General features: G+C 30.5%; 1 protein-coding gene across 2 annotated transcripts in view; it reads right to left on the bottom strand.

Moving 5' to 3' along the window:
* Nucleotides 1–9,615, bottom strand: part of LOC108746404 (neuronal acetylcholine receptor subunit alpha-7) — a 255,845-nt gene that overhangs the window by 75,660 nt on the left and 170,570 nt on the right. The window lies entirely within an intron of this gene.

Here is a 9,615-nt window from a genome sequence, read left to right on the forward strand (position 1 = left end):
ATGATTAAGTGTGGACGATCACAAACAATCGAATCCTCTGTATCCCGTGTAGATTCTACTTCGCCCTCGGCAGGATTTCGAAGGGTAGGATTAGCTCAACAAAGTTCGGAACGTGTAACGGATGCACCACGCTGCGAGGTCGCAACGTTAGGCGACTTTGGTGAATCTGCCTAAGTCGCCGGCAACTCCATTACTGCGTAACAGCCTTCAAAGTGACCAGCAAAATTCGATTATCTTACTGCTCCTCTCCAAAATTGAGAACTTCTGCAAGCGGTTGACAATCCTCGTCTGCGTGAAACGGACAGCCTAACCGCAAATCGATTGGGTTGAAAGAAATTCGAATTGTCATATGAATTCGTCGAGAATTGAATAATTCGATTAATTGCAATCCCTTGCTCTGTAATATCAAGAGATACGGGTCATAAGCTAAACGTAATAAATACAAGTTAAACATAAAAAATACGGGCTGAACATAAAAAAATATATTCAAGTCGAACTTGTGGTAAAAGTTATTTTAGTCTGCCAGGCAAATCGTTAAAATTATGTCTATATAAACTCTCAAAAGCTCCACTTTTTTATTATACTATTTTTCTTTGTTTTATTATATTATAAAAGGTGCGTTCAGGGAGATGGTATTAGCGCTATTTGTGTCATTTTATCCTTGTTTTACGTGTAATAAACGATGAAGATAGAATGACACAAATAGCGCTAATAGTATCTCCCCGAATGCACCTAAAGTTTATGTAACAACAAATTGAAAAAAGAAAATAACCAGAAAGAAGCAATTCTAGTTGTAATGTAACAATTTTTTTATTAATTAAAATTTACTTTATTGGTACGAAGAATAATATTTCATGTAAAAATATATATAGAGTTTCTTTATGCAGAATGTTTTGGAAATTGTGGTGCAATCAGGAAAAATTCAAGTCTTCATATAAAAATAAGTCGAAAATATAAAATACAATTTTTTTTATAAAGTGTTAATATTCGTTAAGTACGCCTATATATTTAATTAGCCACAATTTGCTTAGTTCACTCAATTTGACTTTTCGCTATTTCTATATCAGTCTGGATTTGGTACAGTTTAAAATACATAATAAGTTTCAATAATGTATTTATAATAGATAATAATGTATTTTATTAATTGAAAATGTTTGTACAAAAAAAATTTTATTTTATATTTTGACTTTTACATGAGAAATCACTTCTTTCCAGTTATATGACAATTTTTAGAACAGCTCGTATTTATAAAAGATTAATCACATTATATATTTTTACTGAATATTTTATGTTTTATAAAAGAGTTAATGTTTAAAAATTTCTTATCAGTACTATTAGCTTCCAGAAAATTCATAAAGGGAAATTGAGAGTATTGTCAGATCCTTGTTTGTGGAAGTTTGTCGCGCGAACGACTTTCCTAATTATGGTACGTGCGGTACCATAACTGTTGTAAATTAAATCATAAAACAAGGGATTAAGAACCCGATATTATAAACGAATATTAATTGAAAGGTTATTACTCTGTGCAGGGAATGCCATAGGAACAGAAATATAAATGTAATAATTTATACTTTTGTGTAATAATAAAATTTTTTAGTAATCGCATTAGTTTAACAAAATCTATAATTATTAAATTTAGCGGGAATATAATTAGTGACATATAATTTTTATGATCTTTAAAGATAATTTTTGTTACATAATTTAAATTTTAATATTATCTCAAAATATAAAAAATATAGCTGGAAACTGTAGAAAAAATAACTTTTCCGTTTACATTTTATATATTAACTGAGTCAATTAATTTAATTAATCAATTAATGTATATATGCAAAAGAGAAACGTTATTATTTTATTGTTATTTGTATGATTTGAAGAGAAACAAATAAAGGAAAAATCAATTTGTCATGATTATAATATTTTTTTTTACATCATACAATTTTTATTCGAAATATTTTTTGTTATAATACATACTTTCAGAGATATATATAATATAATAGCTTGTAACACTTTAATCCCTCAGGCTGCACTATTAAATCTTTAGTATCAAATTTAACCTAATTTAAGCCATTGCTCCTATTCAATATATTATTATTTTATACTAAAACAATGAATTTGGTTCTATATAATGTCAAATTTATCTATCGTTTTAGTATAAAATAACGATATATTGAATTGGAATAGTGGCGACTCAAATTAGATTAAATTTGATTGATACTATAGATTTAACAGCATGTATAAAATGACAATTTATACTAATCGATATTTATAGATACCCGGATATTTTTCAACTATAACGTTATATAACATTATTTATATCAACGTTATATAACATTATTTATAACAAATTTTTTACACAATTTTAAGTTACATAATCTTATTTCTCGAATTTTGATCTCCAAAATGAAAAAAAATCGTTCAATTACATTAACTTTAAGTAAAGATATACTATATTATATCTATTAATTTAAAATACACTGTAATTCACGAATACCAATTAGTGTTAAATAAATGTAATCTGGTGCTATTACATTCTCGTTAATGATTACCTGCCCCATATACTTTGGTAACAGTAGATACGTGTAAAGTCACGTAATATTTGCTTTAAACGAAATCAACAAACCGCGATGTCGCGAATTAATTCACCAAGTTCGGAGCATTACGATGGTTCCCGGATGCGCGAGGGGACTTGACAATGAGTCATTAAGCTTGATGTATGTATATGTAGTTAAGTTACATGAAACTTCGCTGTAGCATAGTGGACTCACTCTGTTAGACAATGAATTGTCACTGCTATTAAATTGTCGCTCGCAAATCTGAAAGTATAAAATATGACGAATTTATCGTGATGCTTTGGGAACGAATCCCGCGATTTTCTTAATCGAAGAAATTAATTAGAAACGTGTATATATCTGAGCAATCATGATCAATCATCGAATGGATAATTTACATTAAATTATACGTGTATCGTTGATGTTATCTGATTGGTGAAAAAGTTCGAAATAATGAAAAGAGTTATTAAAGACTTAACAATTTTTTTGGAGATATATTTAATTATAGTGTGTGTTTCGAAATTATATCAAAGAATTTTTTTCTTTAATAATGTCTGAAGTCAGAAGCAATATCTTCGTACCTTTCGCTTGTGCTTTAATTCGATTTAATGGCAGTTTAGGTTTAGGAGAGATAAGGTCGAACGAGAGCATAGTATTTCGATGAGATCGACGGACGTAAACCGCGACAAGGTGCGTCCGCGGTGGGTGGCAAACCGCCAATAACATCGGGGGTTGTCGGTCAGCGGGGGAAGGCGCGGAGCTTGAGGAAGGCTGACCAATTAGTTCCTTGCTATTAGATTCAAACGCTAGCTGGAATATCGGAACGCGTGCGCAATCGATACTTTTTCAAAACCATGTCCCAGAATCTTGCATGAGAAACGTTAATCGCACGAATGCTGATGCGTTACACACGACAGATTATTATTCCAGAGATGTGGAAGTTTGCCGACAGAAAATATAGAGATTGATGATAGCAATTATAGTAGAAGATTAATTTTCATATATTCAGGTAAGAAAAATCTTCTGTCAACTTTTGATATCTCTGACATTTAATAACTTTTTTTACATTATATACATATGTATGTCAATTATTGTGTAAATGTCATTGAAATATATTTAAAGATATTGAATATAGAATTTTAGTTTCACGAGTTTTATGTGACAATAAATTTACTTATAATAATAATTTTCAATTATTTAATTCTTTAAAGTTTACGTTATTAAAAGATTAAATTTTATTTTTTATGTGCTATTACAGAATAAATATTACTTAATTTTTTGTCAGCGACTGACTTGCTTCCTGTGCCAAAGGAATCTTTATTAATCAACTATTGCGAATCACGGCCGTCGCTTATTTATGAAATGGTGTGGAATGTTTGTTTGCGTATAGAAAAGATTATTCATGCGAATACTGCGAAAGCAAGGCTATGTGCCAAGACTTTTCTAGTCGATATATTGACCAGGAAAAACAATGATAAATTTCTAACGAGCTAAAGTAGATTCGAGCGCTTCGTAGTTGGCACTGCGCGACAATTTTTTTAATAATAATTTCGTTTGTTGAATTCATGTATACGAGTATTGTAATGTTATCAGTATCTTTTATATAAATATAAAGAATACTGAGAAACATACACAGTCAACGCAGATTTTTCCAGTGTATTAAAAGAAATATGGATGTGATATTTGATTAAGAGGATGTTACTTTTGAAAATCTAATAAAAAAAATTATTTTTTGGAATTTTATTTGAAAAAATATGACAGGGGGATTTTGGTAAGTTTACATATACTAAACTATGTTAAAATTTGGTATAAACATGTTTATTAATTTTAAATATTAGCGTATAAAATGAGGTAGAAAAAGCATGGTGTGATATCTAGATTCTGGATGTTTTAAAACGGAAATCCTAAAAAATTTTTTTTATGAATAATTGAAGAGAAAGGCATGAAAAAACTTCGCATTTCCCGAAATTAGAAAAATTAATTTTTGTTTTTGTTTTGTTAGAGTTTTTTATATTAGAAAAATTAACGTTAATTACTTTAAATTGATGCCATTTTGTTATTTCTCACTGTTTCTTCTTTTTCTGAGATTCATGCGCTTCTTCAATTATTTATAAATGAAAATTTCTTAAGAGTTTTATTTCTGATCATCCAGAATCGAAATATCCTACACTGTGTTTTTTTATGTAGTGCTTCGTTTGAACATTAATTTTGAAATCAATATATCTATACCACATTTTTATTAAAAATAGTACAGTACCTAATACAATAAACTTACAAAAGTTTATGAAAATCCATAAAAAAATAATTCACGAAAATAACTTTACTAGATCCGGAGATAAAAGGTCCTTTAATGATTATTATCAATTTTCAATTATCTATACATGCTTGCTGAATATTTGTATTTCAAAATAGCACAACACATTTAGCTTTTAATTGCTATGTGGATAGCTTTTGAAATTTATCATACAATTAAACATGTCTGGAACTTAAGCGTCGCATGTTAAATTGTACACACCGTAGAAAGCGCGACTTTTCAGAATTTTCACTACAACTTCATTTCACTTGATTTCCCATCCGAGTCTCTCGCGTACGTAACAAGTGTTATAACCGCCGCGGGAATCGTGCAACCAGTCTTAATAGAATTTCATTCCTAGAGAAACGGTGCACGAAACGCTCACCTGTTCTCGAATAAAATGATGCCTTTGGGGGATGTCAGGCATCTCTCGGTGTTCAGTTTTACATTGCTGTTCGATTTCGCAGATAAACTACTGTTTTGCATAATTTACTTTTAGATTATTTACGAGTAATTATACATCGATGCATTTTATTCTTACAATTAATTTATTATACCATTTTATGTAATTATTTATATTTTGTAACACACATTTGTATTTATATTTGCATATATATTTCGGTTTACTTAGTATAATATAATATAATATAATGCAATGTATGTAACATAATATAAAATTTTATTTGTTTTGTTTCTCGGTGCTCTTTTAGAAAAGTATGTTATAAAGTACAATATATATTGAAATATATCATAAAGCGTATACATAATTGTGTACGTGTGTGTACGGACGCGTGCAATTTTCTTTCTTCTTCTCTCACACTTAATTCTGTTAAATTCTTATGTCTACATGAAAGACGTCACGTTTGTTGACAAGAGAGCGAGAACGGCTACATGGGCACTCACATCACGCCCTTTGTCATGATAATGTTCAATCAAACACAGCCCTCAACGAGGGCGGGTTAGCAGCGCAACGCACGCATTTCTCTCGCATTTATCTGGTTAATGAAATTCGCGAGCCGCCGCAATGTACCTCCCTTCCCTTCGGAATTTATAGCGACGTGGTATTATGTAAATTTCGTTCGCGCACATTTTTAAGCATAATCAAGTGTAGTTGGCACGATATTGTTGTCAAAAGAACTCGCATTTTGTAAGTGGTCACGTAATTTCGCGTAATTTTTACTTTAATGCCGCTTTATATTTCTAATTGACAGTTCTATGGAAAATCAAGTATTCTCCTAGCGCTAAAAAAAACTTCAACAACTCGTATCACGTACAGAGTCAAAATTAAATTACGCAAACATTTAATTATACAAATGTTCTTATACATTGTCGCATTTAGCTTCCCTTTTATGAGTCAGCGGAAAAATCTGCGTAGATTTAAATGCAGGAAATTATTATCGATGCTCGGAAATTTGTAATGACTTCGAGATGTATCGACATTCCCCGAGATAAATGTGACGTGAACTACTGAAAGTTCCGAAGTCCCTAATCCTCGTGTGATCCTCGCGAAGGAAAGTTCTGTCGGACATTAGAGTGGGTCCACGAAAGATATCCTGGACTTCGCCAATGATTAATTACGGGATAGAGGAGATAGATGTCCAGAAGCAGGAAAATGTGGTTTACGGCGAAGAGAAGTGGAACTTTTTGATAAATCGAATATACACGATGAAAATTTCTCGATAAAAGCTGATTAAAGCGTACTATTATGCGTATTATAAATTATTATGTAAAGTATGTTATAATTGTTTATAAGTATACAAATTTTTAAAATTATTTGAAAATGTTCTTAGAAGACAATCCGAATGTATATTCACATTAAATTTATTGTTTAATTTATTACAGTTTTAATTTATTTAAAGTTTATATTACAACATAATATATAATCACTATTTATTGATCGGATACTAACAAATAATCGGTGATAAAATTATACCTTTCAAGCAAGAAAATTATTCCAAAGCTTCATTTTCACGTTGTCGACTATTTTACCGAGCTGGGCAAACTTTGGTGAAAGAAGAACGAGGTTCTTGCGTCTTAAGTGCCAGTAATATCTTACTTGAGTTTTAAAGCGTTCCCAACTGAATGTCAAAGAAAACGAATGACGTGAAGCAACAATGGCGAAAGGCTCGTCGAAGACAAAAGGAAATCCAAAGACGAGACGAAAACAATAAGACAGAGGTGAAGAAATAAGAAGAGTGTTACGAAAAGATACCGCAAGAGTTTTGGCTGCTCACAAAACCCATCACTAGATTGCATCCCTGCCGGGGTTTCACCCGTTATAAGTCTCGTCTTTACGACACCAGGATTTACTTCATCGGTTTCATAAAGCGATGCCTGACAGCTGTGGTTGAAATTGCAGATTTTCCAAGTAAAAATTTTGTAACTGGGTCGCGAACGTTGATATTTTATATAGGTCTCCCAAATGATTTAATATTGTCCATCGCATTGCGTAAGATTTCACGCAGAGAACTATTATACTTAATGCTATTTTTTGCAATAAACTCTTTATAATGTTTTTAGGTGCTCATTAGCTCAGTATTATTAAATTGCTTGTCAATTTAATTTGTGATATTATGTAGGGAGATCGGAGCTCATTGAGGCAAGTTGACACATTGCGTATTATTTATATATTTATGTTCTATTTATATATTTTTAATTAAAGTAATGGAGTAATTACCGTAAAATATCTCTTTTATAACATAGATATAACTTTTCTCTAACTTTTATTTAAATTAAATAACAAATATTAAAAGAAATTTGATTCACAAGGAGACAATTGAGTCTTTGAGCGTTTAAAAATTTTATATTAATGTTTTTCAGCTCAAGAGAGTAAAATAAAGTATTATTAGTTAAAAAAAAATTCTGTTACTTATAGGATATGAGAGAGAGAGAGAGAGAGAGAGAGAGAGAGAGAGAGAGAGAGAGAGAGAGAGAGAGTTGAAACAAAAGTTTCTGTTACTCTACAATAGTACTGTTACTCTACATTAGTTATAAGAAAAGTTTTTATTACTCTCTCTCCTCTCTCTCTCTCTCTCTCTCTCTCTCTCTCTGTCTCTCAATACAAATATTATTTTTAAGTAATAATAATAACTCTGTTACATAATAGTTCCTTAATTTTTTTTTAATACACAATTTTATAAATATTTTCTAAAGATGTTGAAGTATATGAAATATATAAGAATCACTTAATAATTTTCATGTATGTACTTGTTCCAGTGATAAAAATTCCGAGAGACGAACGATGCCGTGTATAGTAAAGAACTGGAAAATTATTCCGTATATTAAGGATTAATATGGAATTCATCGTATAAACAACTTACATCACTTACATAAGCTATAGTTATAATGTAGCATGTTCGTATTTCACTTACTACAAAGTTAAACTTATAGAATCCTAACATAAAAATTTAGTGAAAAGTTCTGTCTGTCATAATTATATGTTTTAATCATGATAATTAATTGTTTAAAAAGTTTAATGCCAAAATTATGAAAACTGTGCCAACAAACTCCGATTTTCACTCCAGCTTCAGGTTAGAATTGTATTTCAAGATTAACAAATAATTTATGTGCAATTTGCTTGAAGCTAGAAATTGTAAAATTTACGTAAAAATATTATATATCAAGATTTACTTTGACTGAATATGGTCTTTTTCATTTATTTTTCTATTAAACATTTTCTGGTCAATAATTCATTCTTAACAGTTATATCTATATTACTTATATTAAGTACTTTACATTCGGCATTCTGCAAAGTATTTATAAAATTAATGATTTATTATAATACAACATCAAAATTAAAGGGATTAATGATTATATAATTAAGGCAACGAATAATATATATTTATGCTCATAGGAAATTCAAGTAAATTATTTTCATGAAGTTAAAGTTAAATGGTGTAACATATTTGACCTTTTATGCATGATATCTTCACATCACGCACTACAAAGAGTAATGGTAATCATGATAATTTTCAAGACATTCGCGCTCGTTTAATTTTCGTATTAGTACGATATATCGTTCGTACAAATTAGACTCTTGGGAAGTACCGCAGAATACCTCGCAAGGTAAGTTTCAGAAAATCTATATACATTTCTCTTCTGGGAATCGGAAAGTGCAAAATGTAGTCTACCAGATTAGAGTAATATATAGAAAAAGTTTGTAAATGAGCGTCTTTCATCCTCGATTAATTCTAATTTTTCTTCCGCATTTTCCAAATCACTAGAAATGCACGGTGTCTCTTATGGATAAATATTAATTAAAATGTTGTTGAATGTGAATTTTGTTAAATGTAACAGTTTTAACAGAACCTGAGAAATATTTAAATTTTAATGAAAAATTACTCGAAGAGAGATAATTAGTTTTGAATCGACGAGAGATTTCGTTGACGAGGCAATTCCCTAAAATGTCTAAAAAGTTGAAAGTTTGTCGGCATCGAAGAAGTTATTCGTTTACTCTAATGACGTCGTCACCAGAAATTGTGTCGACGCGCACGTGAGGATAATATTGCGGAATTAACGACAGAGGCTGCGTAGCGCAAAAGTTATTTGCATTTCTTTTTTTCCGTTCACACGACTTCTCATTTATCCGGCACAGCGTAGGGAAACTTTGCGAAAGAGTGCGACAGTACGTTGGTAGAATTCTTAATAAGACAACGGGTACTATCGAATTCACCTAAATAAAATCGCCGCTGAGCTTCTTGATTTTACTTGGTGAACCTTGACTATTATTAAATACAGAAAAACGAAATTCTAGAGCCAGCTTTAAATTGAGAG

This window comes from Trachymyrmex septentrionalis, unplaced genomic scaffold, assembly GCF_001594115.1.
Source record: "Trachymyrmex septentrionalis isolate Tsep2-gDNA-1 unplaced genomic scaffold, Tsep1.0 scaffold17, whole genome shotgun sequence".
Taxonomy (NCBI): Eukaryota; Metazoa; Arthropoda; class Insecta; order Hymenoptera; family Formicidae; genus Trachymyrmex; species Trachymyrmex septentrionalis.